Source organism: Micromesistius poutassou (assembly GCF_964030765.1).
Source record: "Micromesistius poutassou genome assembly, chromosome: 19".
NCBI lineage: Eukaryota > Metazoa > Chordata > Actinopteri > Gadiformes > Gadidae > Micromesistius > Micromesistius poutassou.
The window spans coordinates 12,441,873-12,466,387 of NC_140289.1; the positions used below are offsets into that span (position 1 = coordinate 12,441,873).

Sequence of the window (24,515 nt, forward strand, 5' to 3'; positions counted from 1 at the left end):
ATGAGCATTAGTCCCATCAACCCTTTAAGAGGTCGTCTTTGCTTTGCCACAGACAATGTATACAATTATGGTTGTACACATCAAGACAAAATACTTGTGCCAATGTCTAAAGGCATGGAAGAGTCATGCACTGACTGAGCTAACCGGGCATGACAAATGTATTCAATGTTGCAAAATATCACATTGACCTTGTGGAACCCTAACCTTCAAATCCAGCAATTTTCTTGCTGGTCTCCCATGGGATTTTTACCAATGTCTAAAAGACATTCATGTAATGGCATAAGGTGAAAAAAAGCTGTATAGATTGCATAGATACATTGCATGACGCTTTCCCCTGCCCACCCAAGAGTGAACGCCAGATTGCTATGGTTAGTGCACATATAGTTGACATTGAAGGAAAGTCTATTGTATAGATACTTTGCAGGTTTGCAACCACTAGCAAAAAACGCTGATGAGACGAGACGTTTTTTGGTGCCTCAAGAAAAGCTTGTATCAAATTATACTGCAGACTGCAAGGTACTGCTGGGTTTTGAACCCAGGATCTCCTGTTTACTAGACAGGCACTTTTACCAACTAAGCCACAGCACCTCATTGGACAGTATCAAAATACTTTACCAAATTCTTGTAATAAAAAGTAAGTATCAATATGTTCTAATCTGTGGCTGTGTGATAAGACTTACATTTATGGGCATCTTAGGCTTGATGTGGGAAAACACCTATGGTGGTCTCCCAGAAACCCCTTAAGAGGGCAGCTTACTTTTGCCACAGACTACGTATACAATTACAGTTGCACTCATCTTGACAGAATGCTTACGCCAATGTCAAAAGACATTGCAGCCCAATGTGGGGCTCGAACCCACGACCCTGAGATTAAGAGTCTCATGCTCTACCGACTGAGCTAACCGGGCATATATATCTTGTTGACCCTGCCAATTTTCAAACAAAACTGGCCAAGACAAAGTAATCAATGAGCATCAGTCCCATCAACCCTTTAAGAGGTCGTCTTTGCTTTGCCACAGACAATGTATACAATTATGGTTGTACACATCAAGACAAAATACTTGTGCCAATGTCTAAAGACATGGAAGAGTCATGCACTGACTGAGCTAACCGGGCATGACAAATGTATTCAATGTTGCAAAATATCACATTGAACTTGTGGAACCCTAACCTTCAAATCCAGCAATTTTTTTGCTGGTCTCCCATGGGATTTTTACCAATGTCTAAAACACATTCATGTAATGGCATAAGGTGAAAGAAAGCTGTATAGATTGCATAGATACATTGCATGATGCTTTCCCCTGCCCACCCAAGAGTGAACGCCAGATTGCTATGGTTAGTGCACATATAGTTGACATTGAAGGAAAGTCTATTGTATAGATACTTTGCAGGTTTACAACCACTAGCAATAAACGCTGATGAGACAAGACCTTTTTTGGTACCTCATGAAATGCTAGTATCAAGTTATACTGCAGACTGCAAGGTACTGCTGGGATTTGAACCCAGGATCTCCTGTTTACTAGACAGGCACTTTAACCAACTAAGCCACAGCACCTCATTTGACAGAATCAAAATACTTTACCAAATTCTTGTAATAAATAGTCAGTATCAATATGTTCTAATCTGTGGCTGTGTGATAAGACTTACAGTTATGGGCATCTTAGGCTTGATGTGGGAAAACACCTATGGTGGTCTCCCAGCAACGCCTTAAGAGGGCAGCTTACTTTTGCCATAGACTATGTATACAATTACGGTTGCACTCATCTTGACAGAATGCTTACGACAATGTCTAAAGACATTGCAGCCCAATGTGGGGCTCGAACCCACGACCCTGAGATTAAGAGTCTCATGCTCTACCGACTGAGCTAACCGGGCATATATACCTTATTGACCTTGCCAATTTTCAAACAAAACTGGCCAAGACAAAGTAATCAATGAGCATCAGTCCCATCAACCCTTTAAGAGGTCGTCTTTGCTTTGCCACAGACAATGTATACAATTATGGTTGTACACATCAAGACAAAATACTTGTGCCAATGTCTAAAGACATGGAAGAGTCATGCACTGACTGAGCTAACCGGGCATGACAAATGTATTCAATGTTGCAAAATATCACATTGACCTTGTGGAACCCTAACCTTCAAATCCAGCAATTTTTTTGCTGGTCTCCCATGGGATTTTTACCAATGTCTAAAACACATTCATGTAATGGCATAAGGTGAAAGAAAGCTGTATAGATTGCATAGATACATTGCATGAAGCTTTCCCCTGCCCACCCAAGAGTGAACGCCAGATTGCTATGGTTAGTGCACATATAGTTGACATTGAAGGAAAGTCTATTGTATAGATACTTTGCAGGTTTACAACCACTAGCAAAAAACGCTGATGAGACGAGATGTTTTTTGGTGCCTCAAGAAAAGCTTGTATCAAATTATACTGCAGACTGCAAGGTACTGCTGGGATTTGAACCCAGGATCTCCTGTTTACAAGACAGGCACTTTAACCAACTAAGCCACAGCACCACTTTGGACAGAATCAAAATACTTTAGCAAATTCTTGTAATAAAAAGTCAGTATCAATATGTTCTAATCTGTGGCTGTGTGATAAGACTTACATTTATGGGCATCTTAGGCTTGATGTGGGAAAACACCTATGGTGGTCTCCCAGCAACCCCTTAAGAGGGCAGCTTACTTTTGCCACAGACTACGTATACAATTACAGTTGCACTCATCTTGACAGAATGCTTACGCCAATGTCTAAAGACATTGCAGCCCAATGTGGGGCTCGAACCCACGACCCTGAGCTAACCGGGCATATATATTTTATTGACCCTGCCAATTTTCAAACAAAACTGGCCAAGACAAAGTAATCAATGAGCATCAGTCCCATCAACCCTTTAAGAGGTCGTCTTTGCTTTGCCACAGACAATGTATACAATTATGGTTGTACACATCAAGACAAAATACTTGTGCCAATGTCTAAAGACATGGAAGAGTCATGCACTGACTGAGCTAACCGGGCATGACAAATGTATTCAATGTTGCAAAATATCACATTGAACTTGTGGAACCCTAACCTTCAAATCCAGCAATTTTTTTGCTGGTCTCCCATGGGATTTTTACCAATGTCTAAAACACATTCATGTAATGGCATAAGGTGAAAGAAAGCTGTATAGATTGCATAGATACATTGCATGATGCTTTCCCCTGCCCACCCAAGAGTGAACGCCAGATTGCTATGGTTAGTGCACATATAGTTGACATTGAAGGAAAGTCTATTGTATAGATACTTTGCAGGTTTACAACCACTAGCAATAAACGCTGATGAGACAAGACCTTTTTTGGTACCTCATGAAATGCTAGTATCAAGTTATACTGCAGACTGCAAGGTACTGCTGGGATTTGAACCCAGGATCTCCTGTTTACTAGACAGGCACTTTAACCAAGTAAGCCACAGCACCTCATTTGACAGAATCAAAATACTTTACCAAATTCTTGTAATAAATAGTCAGTATCAATATGTTCTAATCTGTGGCTGTGTGATAAGACTTACAGTTATGGGCATCTTAGGCTTGATGTGGGAAAACACCTATGGTGGTCTCCCAGCAACGCCTTAAGAGGGCAGCTTACTTTTGCCATAGACTATGTATACAATTACGGTTGCACTCATCTTGACAGAATGCTTAAGACAATGTCTAAAGACATTGCAGCCCAATGTGGGGCTCGAACCCACGACCCTGAGATTAAGAGTCTCATGCTCTACCGACTGAGCTAACCGGGCATATATACCTTATTGACCTTGCCAATTTTCAAACAAAACTGGCCAAGACAAAGTAATCAATGAGCATCAGTCCCATCAACCCTTTAAGAGGTCGTCTTTGCTTTGCCACAGACAATGTATACAATTATGGTTGTACACATCAAGACAAAATACTTGTGCCAATGTCTAAAGACATGGAAGAGTCATGCACTGACTGAGCTAACCGGGCATGACAAATGTATTCAATGTTGCAAAATATCACATTGACCTTGTGGAACCCTAACCTTCAAATCCAGCAATTTTTTTGCTGGTCTCCCATGGGATTTTTACCAATGTCTAAAACACATTCATGTAATGGCATAAGGTGAAAGAAAGCTGTATAGATTGCATAGATACATTGCATGAAGCTTTCCCCTGCCCACCCAAGAGTGAACGCCAGATTGCTATGGTTAGTGCACATATAGTTGACATTGAAGGAAAGTCTATTGTATAGATACTTTGCAGGTTTACAACCACTAGCAAAAAACGCTGATGAGACGAGATGTTTTTTGGTGCCTCAAGAAAAGCTTGTATCAAATTATACTGCAGACTGCAAGGTACTGCTGGGATTTGAACCCAGGATCTCCTGTTTACAAGACAGGCACTTTAACCAACTAAGCCACAGCACCACTTTGGACAGAATCAAAATACTTTAGCAAATTCTTGTAATAAAAAGTCAGTATCAATATGTTCTAATCTGTGGCTGTGTGATAAGACTTACATTTATGGGCATCTTAGGCTTGATGTGGGAAAACACCTATGGTGGTCTCCCAGCAACCCCTTAAGAGGGCAGCTTACTTTTGCCACAGACTACGTATACAATTACAGTTGCACTCATCTTGACAGAATGCTTACGCCAATGTCTAAAGACATTGCAGCCCAATGTGGGGCTCGAACCCACGACCCTGAGCTAACCGGGCATATATATTTTATTGACCCTGCCAATTTTCAAACAAAACTGGCCAAGACAAAGTAATCAATGAGCATCAGTCCCATCAACCCTTTAAGAGGTCGTCTTTGCTTTGCCACAGACAATGTATACAATTATGGTTGTACACATCAAGACAAAATACTTGTGCCAATGTCTAAAGACATGGAAGAGTCATGCACTGACTGAGCTAACCGGGCATGAGAAATGTATTCAATGTTGCAAAATATCACATTGACCTTGTGGAACCCTAACCTTCAAATCCAGCAATTTTCTTGCTGGTCTCCCATGGGATTTTCACCAATGTCTAACAGACATTTATGTAATGGCATAAGGTGAAAGAAAGCTGTATAGATTGCATAGATACATTGCATGACGCTTTCCCCTGCCCACCCAAGAGTGAACGCCAGATTGCTATGGTTAGTGCACATATAGTTGACATTGAAGGAAAGTCTATTGTATAGATACTTTGCAGGTTTACAACCACTAGCAATAAACAATGATGAGACGAGACCTTTTTTGGTACCTCATGAATAGCTAGTATCAAGTTATACTGCAGACTGCAAGGTACTGCTGGGATTTGAACCCAGGATCTCCTGTTTACTAGACAGGCACTTTAACCAACTAAGCCACAGCACCTCATTGGACAGAATCAAAATACTTTACCAAATTCTTGTAATAAAAAGTCAGTATCAATTTGTTCTAATCTGTGGCTGTGTGATAAGACTTACAGTTATGGGCATCTTAGGCTTGATGTGGGAAAACACCTATGGTAGTCTCCCAGCAACCCCTTAAGAGGGCAGCTTACTTTTGCCACAGACAATGCATACAATTACGGTTGCACTCATCTTGACAGAATGCTTACGCCGATGTCTAAAGACATTGCAGCCCAATGTGGGGCTCGAACCCACGACCCTGAGATTAAGAGTCTCATGCTCTACCGACTGAGCTAACCGGGCATGACAAATGTATTCAATGTTGCAAAATATCACATTGACCTTGTGGAACCCTAACCTTCAAATCCAGCAATTTTTTTGCTGGTCTCCCATGGGATTTTTACCAATGTCTAAAACACATTCATGTAATGGCATAAGGTGAAAGAAAGCTGTATAGATTGCATAGATACATTGCATGATGCTTTCCCCTGCCCACCCAAGAGTGAACGCCAGATTGCTATGGTTAGTGCACATATAGTTGACATTGAAGGAAAGTCTATTGTATAGATACTTTGCAGGTTTACAACCACTAGCAAAAAACGCTGATGAGACGAGATGTTTTTTGGTGCCTCAAGAAATGCTCGTGTCAAATTATACTGTAGACTGCAAGGTACTGCTGGGACTTGAACCCAGGATCTCCTGTTTACAAGACAGGCACTTTAACCAACTAATCCACAGCACCACTTTGGCCAGAATCAAAATACTTGAGCAAATTCTTGTAATATAAAGTCAGTATCAATATGTTCTAATCTGTGGCTGTGTTATAAGACTTACAGTTATGGGCATCTTAGGCTTGATGTGGGAAAACACCTATGGTGGTCTCCCAGCAACCCCTTAAGAGGGCAGCTTACTTTTGCCACAGACAATGCATACAATTACGGTTGCACTCATCTTGACAGAATGCTTACGCCGATGTCTAAAGACATTGCAGCCCAATGTGGGGCTCGAACCCACGACCCTGAGATTAAGAGTCTCATGCTCTACCGACTGAGCTAACCGGGCATGACAAATGTATTCAATGTTGCAAAATATCACATTGACCTTGTGGAACCCTAACCTTCAAATCCAGCAATTTTTTTGCTGGTCTCCCATGGGATTTTTACCAATGTCTAAAACACATTCATGTAATGGCATAAGGTGAAAGAAAGCTGTATAGATTGCATAGATACATTGCATGATGCTTTCCCCTGCCCACCCAAGAGTGAACGCCAGATTGCTATGGTTAGTGCACATATAGTTGACATTGAAGGAAAGTCTATTGTATAGATACTTTGCAGGTTTACAACCACTAGCAAAAAACGCTGATGAGACGAGATGTTTTTTGGTGCCTCAAGAAATGCTCGTGTCAAATTATACTGTAGACTGCAAGGTACTGCTGGGACTTGAACCCAGGATCTCCTGTTTACAAGACAGGCACTTTAACCAACTAATCCACAGCACCACTTTGGCCAGAATCAAAATACTTGAGCAAATTCTTGTAATATAAAGTCAGTATCAATATGTTCTAATCTGTGGCTGTGTTATAAGACTTACAGTTATGGGCATCTTAGGCTTGATGTGGGAAAACACCTATGGTGGTCTCCCAGCAACCCCTTAAGAGGGCAGCTTACTTTTGCCACAGACAATGCATACAATTACGGTTGCAGTCATCTTCACAGAATGCTTACGCCGATGTCTAAAGATATAGCAGCCCAATGTGGGGCTCGATCCCACGGCCCTGAGATTAAGAGTCTCATTCTCTACCGACTGAGCTAACCGGGCATTGTTATCATATTGACCCTGCCAATTTTCAAACAAAACTGACCAAGACAAAGTAATCAATGAGCATTAGTCCCATCAACCCTTTAAGAGGTCGTCTTTGTTTTGCCACAGACAATGTATACAATTATGGTTGTACACATCAAGACAAAATACTTGTGCCAATTTCTAAAGACATGGAAGAGTCATGCACTGACTGAGCTAACCGGGCATGAGAAATGTATTCAATGTTGCAAAATATCACATTGACCTTGTGGAACCCTAACCTTCAAATCCAGCAATTTTCTTGCTGGTCTCCCATGGGATTTTTACCAATGTCTAAAAGACATTTATGTAATGGCATAAGGTGAAAAAAAGCTGTATAGATTGCATAGATACATTGCATGACGCTTTCCCCTGCCCACCCAAGAGTGAACGCCAGATTGCTATGGTTAGTGCACATATAGTTGACATTGAAGGAAAGTCTATTGTATAGATACTTTGCAGGTTTGCAACCACTAGCAAAAAACGCTGATGAGACGAGACGTTTTTTGGTGCCTCAAGAAAAGCTTGTATCAAATTATACTGCAGACTGCAAGGTACTGCTGGGATTTGAACCCAGGATCTCCTATTTACTAGACAGGCACTTTAACCAACTAAGCCACAGCACCTCATTGGACAGAATCAAAATACTTTAGCAAATTCTTGTAATAAAAAGTAAGTATCAATATTTTCTAATCTGTGGCTGTGTGATAAGACTTACATTTATGGGCATCTTAGGCTTGATGTGGGAAAACACCTATGGTGGTCTCCCAGCAACCCCTTAAGAGGGCAGCTTACTTTTGCCACAGACTACGTATACAATTACAGTTGCACTCATCTTGACAGAATGCTTACGCCAATGTCTAAAGACATTGCAGCCCAATGTGAGACTCGAACCCACGACCCTGAGATTAAGAGTCTCATGCTCAACCGACTGAGCTAACCGGGCATATATACCTTATTGACCCTGCCAATTTTCAAACAAAACTGGCCAAGACAAAGTAATCAATGAGCATCAGTCCCATCAACCCTTTAAGAGGTCGTCTTTGCTTTGCCACAGACAATGTATACAATTATGGTTGTACACATCAAGACAAAATACTTGTGCCAATGTCTAAAGACATGGAAGAGTCATGCACTGACTGAGCTAACCGGGCATGACAAATGTATTCAATGTTGCAAAATATCACATTGACCTTGTGGAACCCTAACCTTCAAATCCAGCAATTTTTTTGCTGGTCTCCCATGGGATTTTTACCAATGTCTAAAACACATTCATGTAATGGCATAAGGTGAAAGAAAGCTGTATAGATTGCATAGATACATTGCATGAAGCTTTCCCCTGCCCACCCAAGAGTGAACGCCAGATTGCTATGGTTAGTGCACATATAGTTGACATTGAAGGAAAGTCTATTGTATAGATACTTTGCAGGTTTACAACCACTAGCAAAAAACGCTGATGAGACGAGATGTTTTTTGGTGCCTCAAGAAAAGCTTGTATCAAATTATACTGCAGACTGCAATGTACTGCTGGGATTTGAACCCAGGATCTCCTGTTTACAAGACAGGCACTTTAACCAACTAAGCCACAGCACCACTTTGGACAGAATCAAAATACTTTAGCAAATTCTTGTAATAAAAAGTCAGTATCAATTTGTTCTAATCTGTGTGATAAGACTTACAGTTATGGGCATCTTAGGCTTGATGTGGGAAAACACCTATGGTGGTCTCCCAGCAACCCCTTAAGAGGGCAGCTTACTTTTGCCACAGACAATGCATACAATTACGGTTGCTCTCATCTTGACAGAATGCTTACGCCGATGTCTAAAGACATTGCAGCCCAATGTGGGGCTCGAACCCACGACCCTGAGATTAAGAGTCTCATGCTCTACCGACTGAGCTAACCGGGCAATTATACCTTATTGACCCTGCCAATTTTCAAACAAAACTGGCCAAGACAAAGTAATCAATGAGCATTAGTCCCATCAACCCTTTAAGAGGTCGTCTTTGCTTTGCCACAGACAATGTATACAATTATGGTTGTACACATCAAGACAAAATACTTGTGCCAATGTCTAAAGGCATGGAAGAGTCATGCACTGACTGAGCTAACCGGGCATGACAAATGTATTCAATGTTGCAAAATATCACATTGACCTTGTGGAACCCTAACCTTCAAATCCAGCAATTTTCTTGCTGGTCTCCCATGGGATTTTTACCAATGTCTAAAAGACATTTATGTAATGGCATAAGGTGAAAAAAAGCTGTATAGATTGCATAGATACATTGCATGACGCTTTCCCCTGCCCACCCAAGAGTGAACGCCAGATTGCTATGGTTAGTGCACATATAGTTGACATTGAAGGAAAGTCTATTGTATAGATACTTTGCAGGTTTGCAACCACTAGCAAAAAACGCTGATGAGACGAGACGTTTTTTGGTGCCTCAAGAAAAGCTTGTATCAAATTATACTACAGACTGCAAGGTACTGCTGGGATTTGAACCCAGGATCTCCTGTTTACTAGACAGGCACTTTAACCAACTAAGCCACAGCACCTCATTGGACAGAATCAAAATACTTTACCAAATTCTTGTAATAAAAAGTCAGTATCAATTTGTTCTAATCTGTGGCTGTGTGATAAGACTTACAGTTATGGGCATCTTAGGCTTGATGTGGGAAAACACCTATGGTAGTCTCCCAGCAACCCCTTAAGAGGGCAGCTTACTTTTGCCACAGACAATGCATACAATTACGGTTGCACTCATCTTGACAGAATGCTTACGCCGATGTCTAAAGACATTGCAGCCCAATGTGGGGCTCGAACCCACGACCCTGAGATTAAGAGTCTCATGCTCTACCGACTGAGCTAACCGGGCATATATACCTTATTGACCCTGCCAATTTTCAAACAAAACTGGCCAAGACAAAGTAATCAATGAGCATCAGTCCCATCAACCCTTTAAGAGGTCGTCTTTGCTTTGCCACAGACAATGTATACAATTATGGTTGTACACATCAAGACAAAATACTTGTGCCAATGTCTAAAGACATGGAAGAGTCATGCACTGACTGAGCTAACCGGGCATGACAAATGTATTCAATGTTGCAAAATATCACATTGACCTTGTGGAACCCTAACCTTCAAATCCAGCAATTTTTTTGCTGGTCTCCCATGGGATTTTTACCAATGTCTAAAACACATTCATGTAATGGCATAAGGTGAAAGAAAGCTGTATAGATTGCATAGATACATTGCATGAAGCTTTCCCCTGCCCACCCAAGAGTGAACGCCAGATTGCTATGGTTAGTGCACATATAGTTGACATTGAAGGAAAGTCTATTGTATAGATACTTTGCAGGTTTACAACCACTAGCAAAAAACGCTGATGAGACGAGATGTTTTTTGGTGCCTCAAGAAAAGCTTGTATCAAATTATACTGCAGACTGCAAGGTACTGCTGGGATTTGAACCCAGGATCTCCTGTTTACAAGACAGGCACTTTAACCAACTAAGCCACAGCACCACTTTGGACAGAATCAAAATACTTTAGCAAATTCTTGTAATAAAAAGTCAGTATCAATTTGTTCTAATCTGTGGCTGTGTGATAAGACTTACAGTTATGGGCATCTTAGGCTTGATGTGGGAAAACACCTATGGTGGTCTCCCAGCAACCCCTTAAGAGGGCAGCTTACTTTTGCCACAGACAATGCATACAATTACGGTTGCTCTCATCTTGACAGAATGCTTACGCCGATGTCTAAAGACATTGCAGCCCAATGTGGGGCTCGAACCCACGACCCTGAGATTAAGAGTCTCATGCTCTACCGACTGAGCTAACCGGGCATTTTTACCATCTAGACCCTGCCAATTTTCAAACAAAACTGGCCAAGACAAAGTAATCAATGAGCATCAGTCCCATCAACCCTTTAAGAGGTCGTCTTTGCTTTGCCACAGACAATGTATACAATTATGGTTGTACACATCAAGACAAAATACTTGTGCCAATGTCTAAAGACATGGAAGAGTCATGCACTGACTGAGCTAACCGGGCATGACAAATGTATTCAATGTTGCAAAATATCACATTGACCTTGTGGAACCCTAACCTTCAAATCCAGCAATTTTCTTGCTGGTCTCCCATGGGATTTTTACCAATGTCTAAAAGACATTTATGTAATGGCATAAGGTGAAAAAAAGCTGTATAGATTGCATAGATACATTGCATGACGCTTTCCCCTGCCCACCCAAGAGTGAACGCCAGATTGCTATGGTTAGTGCACATATAGTTGACATTGAAGGAAAGTCTATTGTATAGATACTTTGCAGGTTTGCAACCACTAGCAAAAAACGTTAATGAGACGAGACGTTTTTTGGTGCCTCAAGAAAAGCTTGTATCAAATTATACTGCAGACTGCAAGGTACTGCTGGGATTTGAACCCAGGATCTCCTGTTTACTAGACAGGCACTTTAACCAACTAAGCCACAGCACCTCATTTGACAGAACCAAAATACTTTACCAAATTCTTGTAATAAAAAGTAAGTATCAATATGTTCTAATCTGTGGCTGTGTGATAAGACTTACATTTATGGGCATCTTAGGCTTGATGTGGGAAAACACCTATGGTGGTCTCCCAGCAACCCCTTAAGAGGGCAGCTTACTTTTGCCACAGACTACGTATACAATTACAGTTGCACTCATCTTGACAGAATGCTTACGCCAATGTCTAAAGACATTGCAGCCCAATGTGGGGCTCGAACCCACGACCCTGAGATTAAGAGTCTCATGCTCTACCGACTGAGCTAACCGGGCATATATACCTTATTGACCCTGCCAATTTTCAAACAAAACTGGCCAAGACAAAGTAATCAATGAGCATCAGTCCCATCAACCCTTTAAGAGGTCGTCTTTGCTTTGCCACAGACAATGTATACAATTATGGTTGTACACATGAAGACAAAATACTTGTGCCAATGTCTAAAGACATGGAAGAGTCATGCACTGACTGAGCTAACTGGGCATGACAAATGTATTCAATGTTGCAAAATATCACATTGACCTTGTGGAACCCTAACCTTCAAATCCAGCAATTTTTTTGCTGGTCTCCCATGGGATTTTTACCAATGTCTAAAACACATTCATGTAATGGCATAAGGTGAAAGAAAGCTGTATAGATTGCATAGTGTTGTGAATTTTGGTCCAGGAAAGGCCGCCGAGACAGGATCGCTTTTAACTCACTTTATTTGGTTAAGGTTATTGGTCTATTGTCTATCGTCTATGGAACAAAAGGAGAGGGATCGTAAATAACACGCGCGGAGCGTCTCAGAGCTTAGCATGCAGGAAGATACGCCGCTGAGAGGTTCTGTCTTCCAAAGGCGGAGTCTGAGTTTATGTATCCCAGGTGTTCTTCTTTGGGTTTTCTCACTTCCTGTGTGTGTCCGTTGCTGCCCCTAGTGTAAATGTTTTATAACTTTATCAATTGTGTTCAGTGCTGCCCTCAGGCGATTAGGAGGGGAAATTACCTCTAAACTATGCTTGGTGCTACTGGATATGGCTAAGTGAGAGTATTACAGTAAAAATGTATCGCTAGGGAATATTACAATTAAAAAATGTCACAATATGTATATGTCACAATGAGCATTAGTCCCATCAACCCTTTAAGAGGTCGTCTTTGTTTTGCCACAGACAATGTATACAATTATGGTTGTACACATCAAGACAAAATACTTGTGCCAATTTCTAAAGACATGGAAGAGTCATGCACTGACTGAGCTAACCGGGCATGAGAAATGTATTCAATGTTGCAAAATATCACATTGACCTTGTGGAACCCTAACCTTCAAATCCAGCAATTTTCTTGCTGGTCTCCCATGGGATTTTTACCAATGTCTAAAAGACATTTATGTAATGGCATAAGGTGAAAAAAAGCTGTATAGATTGCATAGATACATTGCATGACGCTTTCCCCTGCCCACCCAAGAGTGAACGCCAGATTGCTATGGTTAGTGCACATATAGTTGACATTGAAGGAAAGTCTATTGTATAGATACTTTGCAGGTTTGCAACCACTAGCAAAAAACGCTGATGAGACGAGACGTTTTTTGGTGCCTCAAGAAAAGCTTGTATCAAATTATACTGCAGACTGCAAGGTACTGCTGGGATTTGAACCCAGGATCTCCTATTTACTAGACAGGCACTTTAACCAACTAAGCCACAGCACCACTTAGAACAGAATCAAAATACTTTAGCAAATTCTTGTAATAAAAAGTAAGTATCAATATGTTCTAATCTGTGGCTGTGTGATAAGACTTACATTTATGGGCATCTTAGGCTTGATGTGGGAAAACACCTATGGTGGTCTCCCAGCAACCCCTTAAGAGGGCAGCTTACTTTTGCCACAGACAATGCATACAATTACGGTTGCTCTCATCTTGACAGAATGCTTACGCCGATGTCTAAAGACATTGCAGCCCAATGTGGGGCTCGAACCCACGACCCTGAGATTAAGAGTCTCATGCTCTACCGACTGAGCTAACCGGGCATTTTTACCATCTAGACCCTGCCAATTTTCAAACAAAACTGGCCAAGACAAAGTAATCAATGAGCATCAGTCCCATCAACCCTTTAAGAGGTCGTCTTTGCTTTGCCACAGACAATGTATACAATTATGGTTGTACACATCAAGACAAAATACTTGTGCCAATGTCTAAAGGCATGGAAGAGTCATGCACTGACTGAGCTAACCGGGCATGACAAATGTATTCAATGTTGCAAAATATCACATTGAACTTGTGGAACCCTAACCTTCAAATCCAGCAATTTTTTTGCTGGTCTCCCATGGGATTTTTACCAATGTCTAAAACACATTCATGTAATGGCATAAGGTGAAAGAAAGCTGTATAGATTGCATAGATACATTGCATGATGCTTTCCCCTGCCCACCCAAGAGTGAACGCCAGATTGCTATGGTTAGTGCGCATATAGTTGACATTGAAGGAAAGTCTATTGTATAGATACTTTGCAGGTTTGCAACCACTAGCAAAAAACGCTGATGAGACGAGACGTTTTTTGGTGCCTCAAGAAAAGCTTGTATCAAATTATACTGCAGACTGCAAGGTACTGCTGGGATTTGAACCCAGGATCTCCTGTTTACTAGACAGGCACTTTAACCAACTAAGCCACAGCACCTCATTGGACAGTATCAAAATACTTTACCAAATTCTTGTAATAAAAAGTAAGTATCAATATGTTCTAATCTGTGGCTGTGTGATAAGACTTACATTTATGGGCATCTTAGGCTTGATGTGGGAAAACACCTATGGTGGTCTCCCAGCAACCCCTTAAGAGGGCAGCTTACTTTTGCCACAGACAATGCATACAATTACGGTTGCTCTCATCTTGACAGAATGCTTACGCCGATGTCTAAAGACATTGCAGCCCAATGTGGGGCTCGAACCCACGACCCTGAGATTTAGAGTCTCATGCTCTACCGACTGAGCTAACCGGGCAATTATACTTTATTGACCCTGCCAATTTTCAAACAAAACTGGCCAAGACAAAGTAATCAATGAGCATCAGTCCCATCAACCCTTTAAGAGGTCGTCTTTGCTTTGCCACAGACAATGTATACAATTATGGTTGTACACATCAAGACAAAATACTTGTGCCAATGTCTAAAGGCATGGAAGAGTCATGCACTGACTGAGCTAACCGGGCATGACAAATGTATTCAATGTTGCAAAATATCACATTGAACTTGTGGAACCCTAACCTTCAAATCCAGCAATTTTTTTGCTGGTCTCCCATGGGATTTTTACCAATGTCTAAAACACATTCATGTAATGGCATAAGGTGAAAGAAAGCTGTATAGATTGCATAGATACATTGCATGATGCTTTCCCCTGCCCACCCAAGAGTGAACGCCAGATTGCTATGGTTAGTGCGCATATAGTTGACATTGAAGGAAAGTCTATTGTATAGATACTTTGCAGGTTTGCAACCACTAGCAAAAAACGCTGATGAGACGAGACGTTTTTTGGTGCCTCAAGAAAAGCTTGTATCAAATTATACTGCAGACTGCAAGGTACTGCTGGGATTTGAACCCAGGATCACCTGTTTACTAGACAGGCACTTTAACCAACTAAGCCACAGCACCTCATTGGACAGAATCAAAATACTTTACCAAATTCTTGTAATAAAAAGTAAGTATCAATATGTTCTAATCTGTGGCTGTGTGATAAGACTTACATTTATGGGCATCTTAGGCTTGATGTGGGAAAACACCTATGGTGGTCTCCCAGCAACCCCTTAAGAGGGCAGCTTACTTTTGCCACAGACTACGTATACAATTACAGTTGCACTCATCTTGACAGAATGCTTACGCCAATGTCTAAAGACATTGCAGCCCAATGTGGGGCTCGAACCCACGACCCTGAGATTAAGAGTCTCATGCTCTACCGACTGAGCTAACCGGGCATTTTTACCATCTAGACCCTGCCAATTTTCAAACAAAACTGGCCAAGACAAAGTAATCAATGAGCATCAGTCCCATCAACCCTTTAAGAGGTCGTCTTTGCTTTGCCACAGACAATGTATACAATTATGGTTGTACACATCAAGACAAAATACTTGTGCCAATGTCTAAAGGCATGGAAGAGTCATGCACTGACTGAGCTAACCGGGCATGACAAATGTATTCAATGTTGCAAAATATCACATTGAACTTGTGGAACCCTAACCTTCAAATCCAGCAATTTTTTTGCTGGTCTCCCATGGGATTTTTACCAATGTCTAAAACACATTCATGTAATGGCATAAGGTGAAAGAAAGCTGTATAGATTGCATAGATACATTGCATGATGCTTTCCCCTGCCCACCCAAGAGTGAACGCCAGATTGCTATGGTTAGTGCGCATATAGTTGACATTGAAGGAAAGTCTATTGTATAGATACTTTGCAGGTTTGCAACCACTAGCAAAAAACGCTGATGAGACGAGACGTTTTTTGGTGCCTCAAGAAAAGCTTGTATCAAATTATACTGCAGACTGCAAGGTACTGCTGGGATTTGAACCCAGGATCTCCTGTTTACTAGACAGGCACTTTAACCAACTAAGCCACAGCACCTCATTGGACAGAATCAAAATACTTTACCAAATTCTTGTAATAAAAAGTAAGTATCAATATGTTCTAATCTGTGGCTGTGTGATAAGACTTACATTTATGGGCATCTTAGGCTTGATGTGGGAAAACACCTATGGTGGTCTCCCAGCAACCCCTTAAGAGTGCAGCTTACTTTTGCCACAGACAATGCATACAATTACGGTTGCTCTCATCTTGACAGAATGCTTACGCCGATGTCTAAAGACATTGCAGCCCAATGTGGGGCTCGAACCCACGACCCTGAGATTTAGAGTCTCATGCTCTACCGACTGAGCTAACCGGGCAATTATACTTTATTGACCCTGCCAATTTTCAAACAAAACTGGCCAAGACAAAGTAATCAATGAGCATCAGTCCCATCAACCCTTTAAGAGGTCGTCTTTGCTTTGCCACAGACAATGTATACAATTATGGTTGTACACATCAAGACAAAATACTTGTGCCAATGTCTAAAGGCATGGAAGAGTCATGCACTGACTGAGCTAACCGGGCATGACAAATGTATTCAATGTTGCAAAATATCACATTGAACTTGTGGAACCCTAACCTTCAAATCCAGCAATTTTTTTGCTGGTCTCCCATGGGATTTTTACCAATGTCTAAAACACATTCATGTAATGGCATAAGGTGAAAGAAAGCTGTATAGATTGCATAGATACATTGCATGATGCTTTCCCCTGCCCACCCAAGAGTGAACGCCAGATTGCTATGGTTAGTGCGCATATAGTTGACATTGAAGGAAAGTCTATTGTATAGATACTTTGCAGGTTTGCAACCACTAGCAAAAAACGCTGATGAGACGAGACGTTTTTTGGTGCCTCAAGAAAAGCTTGTATCAAATTATACTGCAGACTGCAAGGTACTGCTGGGATTTGAACCCAGGATCTCCTGTTTACTAGACAGGCACTTTAACCAACTAAGCCACAGCACCTCATTGGACAGTATCAAAATACTTTACCAAATTCTTGTAATAAAAAGTAAGTATCAATATGTTCTAATCTGTGGCTGTGTGATAAGACTTACATTTATGGGCATCTTAGGCTTGATGTGGGAAAACACCTATGGTGGTCTCCCAGCAACCCCTTAAGAGGGCAGCTTACTTTTGCCACAGACAATGCATACAATTACGGTTGCTCTCATCTTGACAGAATGCTTACGCCGATGTCTAAAGACATTGCAGCCCAATGTGGGGCTCGAACCCACGACCCTGAGATTTAGAGTCTCATGCTCTACCGACTGAGCTAACCGGGCAATTATACTTTATTGACCCTGCCAATTTTCAAACAAAACTGGCCAAGACAAAGTAATCAATGAGCATCAGTCCCATCAACCCTTTAAGAGGTCGTCTTTGCTTTGCCACAGACAATGTATACAATTATGGTTGTACACATCAAGACAAAATACTTGTGCCAATGTCTAAAGGCATGGAAGAGTCATGCACTGACTGAGCTAACCGGGCATGACAAATGTATTCAATGTTGCAAAATATCACATTGAACTTGTGGAACCCTAACCTTCAAATCCAGCAATTTTTTTGCTGGTCTCCCATGGGATTTTTACCAATGTCTAAAACACATTCATGTAATGGCATAAGGTGAAAGAAAGCTGTATAGATTGCATAGATACATTGCATGATGCTTTCCCCTGCCCACCCAAGAGTGAACGCCAGATTGCTATGGTTAGTGCGCATATAGTTGACATTGAAGGAAAGTCTATTGTATAGATACTTTGCAGGTTTGCAACCACTAGCAAAAAACGCTGATGAGACGAGACGTTTTTTGGTGCCTCAAGAAAAGCTTGTATCAAATTATACTGCAGACTGCAAGGTACTGCTGGGATTTGAACCCAGGATCACCTGTTTACTAGACAGGCACTTTAACCAACTAAGCCACAGCACCTCATTGGACAGAATCAAAATACTTTACCAAATTCTTGTAATAAAAAGTAAGTATCAATATGTTCTAATCTGTGGCTGTGTGATAAGACTTACATTTATGGGCATCTTAGGCTTGATGTGGGAAAACACCTATGGTGGTCTCCCAGCAACCCCTTAAGAGGGCAGCTTACTTTTGCCACAGACTACGTATACAATTACAGTTGCACTCATCTTGACAGAATGCTTACGCCAATGTCTAAAGACATTGCAGCCCAATGTGGGGCTCGAACCCACGACCCTGAGATTAAGAGTCTCATGCTCTACCGACTGAGCTAACCGGGCATTTTTACCATCTAGACCCTGCCAATTTTCAAACAAAACTGGCCAAGACAAAGTAATCAATGAGCATCAGTCCCATCAACCCTTTAAGAGGTCGTCTTTGCTTTGCCACAGACAATGTATACAATTATGGTTGTACACATCAAGACAAAATACTTGTGCCAATGTCTAAAGGCATGGAAGAGTCATGCACTGACTGAGCTAACCGGGCATGACAAATGTATTCAATGTTGCAAAATATCACATTGAACTTGTGGAACCCTAACCTTCAAATCCAGCAATTTTTTTGCTGGTCTCCCATGGGATTTTTACCAATGTCTAAAACACATTCATGTAATGGCATAAGGTGAAAGAAAGCTGTATAGATTGCATAGATACATTGCATGATGCTTTCCCCTGCCCACCCAAGAGTGAACGCCAGATTGCTATGGTTAGTGCGCATATAGTTGACATTGAAGGAAAGTCTATTGTATAGATACTTTGCAGGTTTGCAACCACTAGCAAAAAACGCTGATGAGACGAGACGTTTTTTGGTGCCTCAAGAAAAGCTTGTATCAAATTATACTGCAGACTGCAAGGTACTGCTGGGATTTGAACCCAGGATCACCTGTTTACTAGACAGGCACTTTAACCAACTAAGCCACAGCACCTCATTGGACAGAATCAAAATACTTTACCAAATTCTTGTAATAAAAATTCAGTATCAATATGTTCCAATCTGTGGCTGTGTGATAAGACTTACAGTTATGGGCATCTTAGGCTTGATGTGGGAAAACACCTATGGTGGTCTCCCAGCAACGCCTTAAGAGGGCAGCTTACTTTTGCCATAGACTATGTATACAATTACGGTTGCACTCATCTTGACAGAATGCTTACGCCAATGTCGAACGACATTGCAGCCCAATGTGGGGCTCGAACCCACGACCCTGAGATTAAGAGTCTCATGCTCTACCGACTGAGCTAACCGGGCATATATACCTTATTGACCCTGCCAATTTTCAAACAAAACTGGCCAAGACAAAGTAATCAATGAGCATCAGTCCCATCAACCCTTTAAGAGGTCGTCTTTGCTTTGCCACAGACAATGTATACAATTATGGTTGTACACATCAAGACAAAATACTTGTGCCAATGTCTAAAGACATGGAAGAGTCATGCACTGACTGAGCTAACCGGGCATGACAAATGTATTCAATGTTGCAAAATATCACATTGACCTTGTGGAACCCTAACCTTCAAATCCAGCAATTTTTTTGCTGGTCTCCCATGGGATTTTTACCAATGTCTAAAACACATTCATGTAATGGCATAAGGTGAAAGAAAGCTGTATAGATTGCATAGACACATTGCATGAAGCTTTCCCCTGCCCACCCAAGAGTGAACGCCAGATTGCTATGGTTAGTGCACATATAGTTGACATTGAAGGAAAGTCTATTGTATAGATACTTTGCAGGTTTACAACCACTAGCAAAAAACGCTGATGAGACGAGATGTTTTTTGGTGCCTCAAGAAAAGCTTGTATCAAATTATACTGCAGACTGCAAGGTACTGCTGGGATTTGAACCCAGGATCTCCTGTTTACAAGACAGGCACTTTAACCAACTAAGCCACAGCACCACATTGGACAGAATCAAAATACTTTAGCAAATTCTTGTAATAAAAAGTCAGTATCATTTTGTTCTAATCTGTGGCTGTGTGATAAGACTTACAGTTATGGGCATCTTAGGCTTGATGTGGGAAAACACCTATGGTGGTCTCCCAGCAACCCCTTAAGAGGGCAGCTTACTTTTGCCACAGACAATGCATACAATTACGGTTGCTCTCATCTTGACAGAATGCTTACCCCGATGTCTAAAGACATTGCAGCCCAATGTGGGGCTCGAACCCACGACCCTGAGATTAAGAGTCTCATGCTCTACCGACTGAGCTAACCGGGCATTTTTACCATCTAGACCCTGCCAATTTTCAAACAAAACGGGCCAAGACAAAGTAATCAATGAGCATCAGTCCCATCAACCCTTTAAGAGGTCGTCTTTGCTTTGCCACAGACAATGTATACAATTATGGTTGTACACATCAAGACAAAATACTTGTGCCAATGTCTAAAGACATGGAAGAGTCATGCACTGACTGAGCTAACCGGGCATGAGAAATGTATTCAATGTTGCAAAATATCACATTGACCTTGTGGAACCCTAACCTTCAAATCCAGCAATTTTCTTGCTGGTCTCCCATGGGATTTTCACCGATGTCTAACAGACATTTATGTAATGGCATAAGGTGAAAGAAAGCTGTATAGATTGCATAGATACATTGCATGACGCTTTCCCCTGCCCACCCAAGAGTGAACGCCAGATTGCTATGGTTAGTGCACATATAGTTGACATTGAAGGAAAGTCTATTGTATAGATACTTTGCAGGTTTACAACCACTAGCAATAAACAATGATGAGACGAGACCTTTTTTGGTACCTCATGAAATGCTAGTATCAAGTTATACTGCAGACTGCAAGGTACTGCTGGGATTTGAACCCAGGATCTCCTGTTTACTAGACAGGCACTTTAACCAACTAAGCCACAGCACCTCATTGGACAGAATCAAAATACTTTACCAAATTCTTGTAATAAAAAGTCAGTATCAATTTGTTCTAATCTGTGGCTGTGTGATAAGACTTACAGTTATGGGCATCTTAGGCTTGATGTGGGAAAACACCTATGGTAGTCTCCCAGCAACCCCTTAAGAGGGCAGCTTACTTTTGCCACAGACAATGCATACAATTACGGTTGCACTCATCTTGACAGAATGCTTACGCCGATGTCTAAAGACATTGCAGCCCAATGTGGGGCTCGAACCCACGACCCTGAGATTAAGAGTCTCATGCTCTACCGACTGAGCTAACCGGGCAATTATACATTTTTGACCCTGCCAATTTTCAAACAAAACTGGCCAAGACAAAGTAATCAATGAGCATTAGTCCCATCAACCCTTTAAGAGGTCGTCTTTGCTTTGCCACAGACATTGTATACAATTATGGTTGTACACATCAAGACAAAATACTTGTGCCAATGTCTAAAGACATGGAAGAGTCATGCACTGACTGAGCTAACCGGGCATGACAAATGTATTCAATGTTGCAAAATATCACATTGAACTTGTGGAACCCTAACCTTCAAATCCAGCAATTTTTTTGCTGGTCTCCCATGGGATTTTTACCAATGTCTAAAACACATTCATGTAATGGCATAAGGTGAAAGAAAGCTGTATAGATTGCATAGATACATTGCATGATGCTTTCCCCTGCCCACCCAAGAGTGAACGCCAGATTGCTATGGTTAGTGCACATATAGTTGACATTGAAGGAAAGTCTATTGTATAGATACTTTGCAGGTTTGCAACCACTAGCAAAAAACGCTGATGAGACGAGATGTTTTTTGGTGCCTCAAGAAAAGCTTGTTTCAAATTATACTGCAGACTGCAAGGTACTGCTGGGATTTGAACCCAGGATCTCCTGTTTACTAGACAGGCACTTTAACCAACTAAGCCACAGCACCACTTTAGACAGAATCAAAATACTTTACCAAATTCTTGTAATAAAAAGTCAGTATCAATATGTTCTTATCTGTGGCTGTGTGATAAGACTTACAGTTATGGGCATCTTAGGCTTGATGTGGGAAAACACCTATGGTGGTCTCCCAGCAACCCCTTAAGAGGGCAGCTTACTTTTGCCACAGACAATGCATACAATTACGGTTGCAGTCATCTTCACAGAATGCTTACGCCGATGTCTAAAGACATAGCAGCCCAATGTGGGGCTCGAACCCACGACCCTGAGATTAAGAGTCTCATTCTCTACCGACTGAGCTAACCGGGCATTTTAACCATATTGACCCTGCCAATTTTCAAACAAAACTGGCCAAGACAAAGTAATCAATGAGCATTAGTCCCATCAACCCTTTAAGAGGTCGTCTTTGCTTTGCCACAGACAATGTATACAATTATGGTTGTACACATCAAGACAAAATACTTGTGCCAATGTCTAAAGACATGGAAGAGTCATGCACTGACTGAGCTAACCGGGCATGAGAAATGTATTCAATGTTGCAAAATATCACATTGACCTTGTGGAACCCTAACCTTCAAATCCAGCAATTTTCTTGCTGGTCTCCCATGGGATTTTTACCAATGTCTAAAAGACATTTATGTAATGGCATAAGGTGAAAGAAAGCTGTATAGATTGCATAGATACATTGCATGACGCTTTCCCCTGCCCACCCAAGAGTGAACGCCAGATTGCTATGGTTAGTGCACATATAGTTGATATTGAAGGAAAGTCTATTGTATAGATACTTTGCAGGTTTGCAACCACTAGCAAAAAAACACTGATGAGACGAGATGTTTTTTGGTGCCTCAAGAAATGCTCGTGTCAAATTATACTGTAGACTGCAAGGTACTGCTGGGATTTGAACCCAGGATCTCCTGTTTACAAGACAGGCACTTTAACCAACTAAGCCACAGCACCACATTGGACAGAATCAAAATACTTTAACAAATTCTTGTAATAAAAAGTCAGTATCAATTTGTTCTTATCTGTGGCTGTGTGATAAGACTTACAGTTATGGGCATCTTAGGCTTGATGTGGGAAAACACCTATGGTGGTCTCCCAGCAACCCCTTAAGAGGGCAGCTTACTTTTGCCACAGACAATGCATACAATTACGGTTGCAGTCATCTTCACAGAATGCTTACGCCGATGTCTAAAGACATAGCAGCCCAATGTGGGGCTCGAACCCACGACCCTGAGATTAAGAGTCTCATGCTCTACCGACTGAGCTAACCGGGCAATTATACATTATTGACCCTGCCAATTTTCAAACAAAACTGGCCAAGACAAAGTAATCAATGAGCATTAGTCCCATCAACCCTTTAAGAGGTCGTCTTTGCTTTGCCACAGACAATGTATACAATTATGGTTGTACACATCAAGACAAAATACTTGTGCCAATGTCTAAAGACATGGAAGAGTCATGCACTGACTGAGCTAACCGGGCATGAGAAATGTATTCAATGTTGCAAAATATCACATTGACTTTGTGGAACCCTAACCTTCAAATCCAGCAATTTTCTTGCTGGTCTCCCATGGGATTTTTACCAATGTCTAAAAGACATTTATGTAATGGCATAAGGTGAAAGAAAGCTGTATAGATTGCATAGATACATTGCATGATGCTTTCCCCTGCCCACCCAAGAGTGAACGCCAGATTGCTATGGTTAGTGCACATATAGTTGACATTGAAGGAAAGTCTATTGTATAGATACTTTGCAGGTTTGCAACCACTAGCAAAAGAACGCTGATGAGACGAGATGTTTTTTGGTGCCTCAAGAAATGCTCGTGTCAAATTATACTGTAGACTGCAAGGTACTGCTGGGATTTGAACCCAGGATCTCCTGTTTACAAGACAGGCACTTTAACCAACTAAGCCACAGCACCACTGTGGACAGAATCAAAATACTTTAGCAAATTCTTGTAATAAAAAGTCAGTATCAATTTGTTGTAAACTGTGGCTGTGTGATAAGACTTACAGTTATGGGCATCTTAGGCTTGATGTGGGAAAACACCTATGGTGGTCTCCCAGCAACCCCTTAAGAGGGCAGCTTACTTTTGCCACAGACAATGCATACAATTACGGTTGCAGTCATCTTCACAGAATGCTTACGCCCAATGTGGGGCTCGAACCCACGACCTTGAGATTAAGAGTCTCATGCTCTACCGACTGAGCTAACCGGGCATATATACCTTATTGACCCTGCCAATTTTCAAACAAAACTGGCCAAGACAAAGTAATCAATGAGCATCAGTCCCATCAACCCTTTAAGAGGTCGTCTTTGCTTTGCCACAGACAATGTATACAATTATGGTTGTACA

At 41.4% G+C, this 24,515-nt stretch overlaps 42 non-coding genes across 42 annotated transcripts; all 42 read right to left on the reverse strand.

Moving 5' to 3' along the window:
- Window positions 1-514: 514 nt before the first annotated feature.
- On the reverse strand, window positions 515-588 carry AC3HAE_034601 (transfer RNA threonine (anticodon AGU)). Its single transcript has one exon. It is a non-coding gene; the product is annotated as a tRNA-Thr (tRNA).
- Window positions 589-835: 247 nt separating this feature from the next.
- AC3HAE_034613 (transfer RNA lysine (anticodon CUU)) lies at window positions 836-908 on the reverse strand. Its single transcript has one exon. It is a non-coding gene; the product is annotated as a tRNA-Lys (tRNA).
- A 573-nt stretch (window positions 909-1,481) lies between these two features.
- Window positions 1,482-1,555, reverse strand: AC3HAE_034625 (transfer RNA threonine (anticodon AGU)). Its single transcript has one exon. It is a non-coding gene; the product is annotated as a tRNA-Thr (tRNA).
- Window positions 1,556-1,802: 247 nt separating this feature from the next.
- AC3HAE_034637 (transfer RNA lysine (anticodon CUU)) lies at window positions 1,803-1,875 on the reverse strand. Its single transcript has one exon. It is a non-coding gene; the product is annotated as a tRNA-Lys (tRNA).
- Window positions 1,876-2,448: 573 nt separating this feature from the next.
- AC3HAE_034650 (transfer RNA threonine (anticodon UGU)) lies at window positions 2,449-2,522 on the reverse strand. The gene has a single exon. It is a non-coding gene; the product is annotated as a tRNA-Thr (tRNA).
- An 864-nt stretch (window positions 2,523-3,386) lies between these two features.
- AC3HAE_034662 (transfer RNA threonine (anticodon AGU)) lies at window positions 3,387-3,460 on the reverse strand. The gene has a single exon. It is a non-coding gene; the product is annotated as a tRNA-Thr (tRNA).
- A 247-nt stretch (window positions 3,461-3,707) lies between these two features.
- On the reverse strand, window positions 3,708-3,780 carry AC3HAE_034674 (transfer RNA lysine (anticodon CUU)). Its single transcript has one exon. It is a non-coding gene; the product is annotated as a tRNA-Lys (tRNA).
- A 573-nt stretch (window positions 3,781-4,353) lies between these two features.
- AC3HAE_034684 (transfer RNA threonine (anticodon UGU)) lies at window positions 4,354-4,427 on the reverse strand. The gene has a single exon. It is a non-coding gene; the product is annotated as a tRNA-Thr (tRNA).
- Window positions 4,428-5,291: 864 nt separating this feature from the next.
- AC3HAE_034685 (transfer RNA threonine (anticodon AGU)) lies at window positions 5,292-5,365 on the reverse strand. Its single transcript has one exon. It is a non-coding gene; the product is annotated as a tRNA-Thr (tRNA).
- A 247-nt stretch (window positions 5,366-5,612) lies between these two features.
- AC3HAE_034686 (transfer RNA lysine (anticodon CUU)) lies at window positions 5,613-5,685 on the reverse strand. The gene has a single exon. It is a non-coding gene; the product is annotated as a tRNA-Lys (tRNA).
- A 365-nt stretch (window positions 5,686-6,050) lies between these two features.
- On the reverse strand, window positions 6,051-6,124 carry AC3HAE_034687 (transfer RNA threonine (anticodon UGU)). The gene has a single exon. It is a non-coding gene; the product is annotated as a tRNA-Thr (tRNA).
- A 247-nt stretch (window positions 6,125-6,371) lies between these two features.
- Window positions 6,372-6,444, reverse strand: AC3HAE_034688 (transfer RNA lysine (anticodon CUU)). Its single transcript has one exon. It is a non-coding gene; the product is annotated as a tRNA-Lys (tRNA).
- Window positions 6,445-6,809: 365 nt separating this feature from the next.
- AC3HAE_034689 (transfer RNA threonine (anticodon UGU)) lies at window positions 6,810-6,883 on the reverse strand. Its single transcript has one exon. It is a non-coding gene; the product is annotated as a tRNA-Thr (tRNA).
- Window positions 6,884-7,776: 893 nt separating this feature from the next.
- Window positions 7,777-7,850, reverse strand: AC3HAE_034690 (transfer RNA threonine (anticodon AGU)). Its single transcript has one exon. It is a non-coding gene; the product is annotated as a tRNA-Thr (tRNA).
- An 889-nt stretch (window positions 7,851-8,739) lies between these two features.
- On the reverse strand, window positions 8,740-8,817 carry AC3HAE_034691 (transfer RNA threonine (anticodon UGU)). Its single transcript has one exon. It is a non-coding gene; the product is annotated as a tRNA-Thr (tRNA).
- Window positions 8,818-9,058: 241 nt separating this feature from the next.
- AC3HAE_034692 (transfer RNA lysine (anticodon CUU)) lies at window positions 9,059-9,131 on the reverse strand. The gene has a single exon. It is a non-coding gene; the product is annotated as a tRNA-Lys (tRNA).
- A 573-nt stretch (window positions 9,132-9,704) lies between these two features.
- On the reverse strand, window positions 9,705-9,778 carry AC3HAE_034694 (transfer RNA threonine (anticodon AGU)). The gene has a single exon. It is a non-coding gene; the product is annotated as a tRNA-Thr (tRNA).
- A 247-nt stretch (window positions 9,779-10,025) lies between these two features.
- On the reverse strand, window positions 10,026-10,098 carry AC3HAE_034696 (transfer RNA lysine (anticodon CUU)). Its single transcript has one exon. It is a non-coding gene; the product is annotated as a tRNA-Lys (tRNA).
- Window positions 10,099-10,671: 573 nt separating this feature from the next.
- On the reverse strand, window positions 10,672-10,745 carry AC3HAE_034697 (transfer RNA threonine (anticodon UGU)). The gene has a single exon. It is a non-coding gene; the product is annotated as a tRNA-Thr (tRNA).
- Window positions 10,746-10,992: 247 nt separating this feature from the next.
- Window positions 10,993-11,065, reverse strand: AC3HAE_034698 (transfer RNA lysine (anticodon CUU)). Its single transcript has one exon. It is a non-coding gene; the product is annotated as a tRNA-Lys (tRNA).
- Window positions 11,066-11,638: 573 nt separating this feature from the next.
- AC3HAE_034699 (transfer RNA threonine (anticodon AGU)) lies at window positions 11,639-11,712 on the reverse strand. The gene has a single exon. It is a non-coding gene; the product is annotated as a tRNA-Thr (tRNA).
- Window positions 11,713-11,959: 247 nt separating this feature from the next.
- AC3HAE_034700 (transfer RNA lysine (anticodon CUU)) lies at window positions 11,960-12,032 on the reverse strand. The gene has a single exon. It is a non-coding gene; the product is annotated as a tRNA-Lys (tRNA).
- A 1,335-nt stretch (window positions 12,033-13,367) lies between these two features.
- Window positions 13,368-13,441, reverse strand: AC3HAE_034313 (transfer RNA threonine (anticodon AGU)). The gene has a single exon. It is a non-coding gene; the product is annotated as a tRNA-Thr (tRNA).
- A 247-nt stretch (window positions 13,442-13,688) lies between these two features.
- On the reverse strand, window positions 13,689-13,761 carry AC3HAE_034314 (transfer RNA lysine (anticodon CUU)). The gene has a single exon. It is a non-coding gene; the product is annotated as a tRNA-Lys (tRNA).
- A 573-nt stretch (window positions 13,762-14,334) lies between these two features.
- On the reverse strand, window positions 14,335-14,408 carry AC3HAE_034315 (transfer RNA threonine (anticodon AGU)). Its single transcript has one exon. It is a non-coding gene; the product is annotated as a tRNA-Thr (tRNA).
- Window positions 14,409-15,301: 893 nt separating this feature from the next.
- AC3HAE_034316 (transfer RNA threonine (anticodon AGU)) lies at window positions 15,302-15,375 on the reverse strand. The gene has a single exon. It is a non-coding gene; the product is annotated as a tRNA-Thr (tRNA).
- Window positions 15,376-15,622: 247 nt separating this feature from the next.
- Window positions 15,623-15,695, reverse strand: AC3HAE_034318 (transfer RNA lysine (anticodon CUU)). Its single transcript has one exon. It is a non-coding gene; the product is annotated as a tRNA-Lys (tRNA).
- A 573-nt stretch (window positions 15,696-16,268) lies between these two features.
- Window positions 16,269-16,342, reverse strand: AC3HAE_034320 (transfer RNA threonine (anticodon AGU)). The gene has a single exon. It is a non-coding gene; the product is annotated as a tRNA-Thr (tRNA).
- Window positions 16,343-17,235: 893 nt separating this feature from the next.
- AC3HAE_034321 (transfer RNA threonine (anticodon AGU)) lies at window positions 17,236-17,309 on the reverse strand. Its single transcript has one exon. It is a non-coding gene; the product is annotated as a tRNA-Thr (tRNA).
- Window positions 17,310-18,202: 893 nt separating this feature from the next.
- AC3HAE_034322 (transfer RNA threonine (anticodon AGU)) lies at window positions 18,203-18,276 on the reverse strand. Its single transcript has one exon. It is a non-coding gene; the product is annotated as a tRNA-Thr (tRNA).
- A 247-nt stretch (window positions 18,277-18,523) lies between these two features.
- AC3HAE_034323 (transfer RNA lysine (anticodon CUU)) lies at window positions 18,524-18,596 on the reverse strand. Its single transcript has one exon. It is a non-coding gene; the product is annotated as a tRNA-Lys (tRNA).
- A 573-nt stretch (window positions 18,597-19,169) lies between these two features.
- AC3HAE_034324 (transfer RNA threonine (anticodon AGU)) lies at window positions 19,170-19,243 on the reverse strand. The gene has a single exon. It is a non-coding gene; the product is annotated as a tRNA-Thr (tRNA).
- A 247-nt stretch (window positions 19,244-19,490) lies between these two features.
- Window positions 19,491-19,563, reverse strand: AC3HAE_034325 (transfer RNA lysine (anticodon CUU)). Its single transcript has one exon. It is a non-coding gene; the product is annotated as a tRNA-Lys (tRNA).
- Window positions 19,564-20,136: 573 nt separating this feature from the next.
- AC3HAE_034326 (transfer RNA threonine (anticodon UGU)) lies at window positions 20,137-20,210 on the reverse strand. The gene has a single exon. It is a non-coding gene; the product is annotated as a tRNA-Thr (tRNA).
- Window positions 20,211-20,457: 247 nt separating this feature from the next.
- On the reverse strand, window positions 20,458-20,530 carry AC3HAE_034327 (transfer RNA lysine (anticodon CUU)). The gene has a single exon. It is a non-coding gene; the product is annotated as a tRNA-Lys (tRNA).
- A 573-nt stretch (window positions 20,531-21,103) lies between these two features.
- AC3HAE_034329 (transfer RNA threonine (anticodon AGU)) lies at window positions 21,104-21,177 on the reverse strand. The gene has a single exon. It is a non-coding gene; the product is annotated as a tRNA-Thr (tRNA).
- A 247-nt stretch (window positions 21,178-21,424) lies between these two features.
- On the reverse strand, window positions 21,425-21,497 carry AC3HAE_034330 (transfer RNA lysine (anticodon CUU)). Its single transcript has one exon. It is a non-coding gene; the product is annotated as a tRNA-Lys (tRNA).
- Window positions 21,498-22,070: 573 nt separating this feature from the next.
- Window positions 22,071-22,144, reverse strand: AC3HAE_034332 (transfer RNA threonine (anticodon AGU)). The gene has a single exon. It is a non-coding gene; the product is annotated as a tRNA-Thr (tRNA).
- Window positions 22,145-23,038: 894 nt separating this feature from the next.
- Window positions 23,039-23,112, reverse strand: AC3HAE_034333 (transfer RNA threonine (anticodon UGU)). The gene has a single exon. It is a non-coding gene; the product is annotated as a tRNA-Thr (tRNA).
- Window positions 23,113-23,359: 247 nt separating this feature from the next.
- Window positions 23,360-23,432, reverse strand: AC3HAE_034334 (transfer RNA lysine (anticodon CUU)). Its single transcript has one exon. It is a non-coding gene; the product is annotated as a tRNA-Lys (tRNA).
- Window positions 23,433-24,006: 574 nt separating this feature from the next.
- On the reverse strand, window positions 24,007-24,080 carry AC3HAE_034335 (transfer RNA threonine (anticodon UGU)). Its single transcript has one exon. It is a non-coding gene; the product is annotated as a tRNA-Thr (tRNA).
- Window positions 24,081-24,305: 225 nt separating this feature from the next.
- On the reverse strand, window positions 24,306-24,378 carry AC3HAE_034336 (transfer RNA lysine (anticodon CUU)). Its single transcript has one exon. It is a non-coding gene; the product is annotated as a tRNA-Lys (tRNA).
- Window positions 24,379-24,515: the final 137 nt, after the last annotated feature.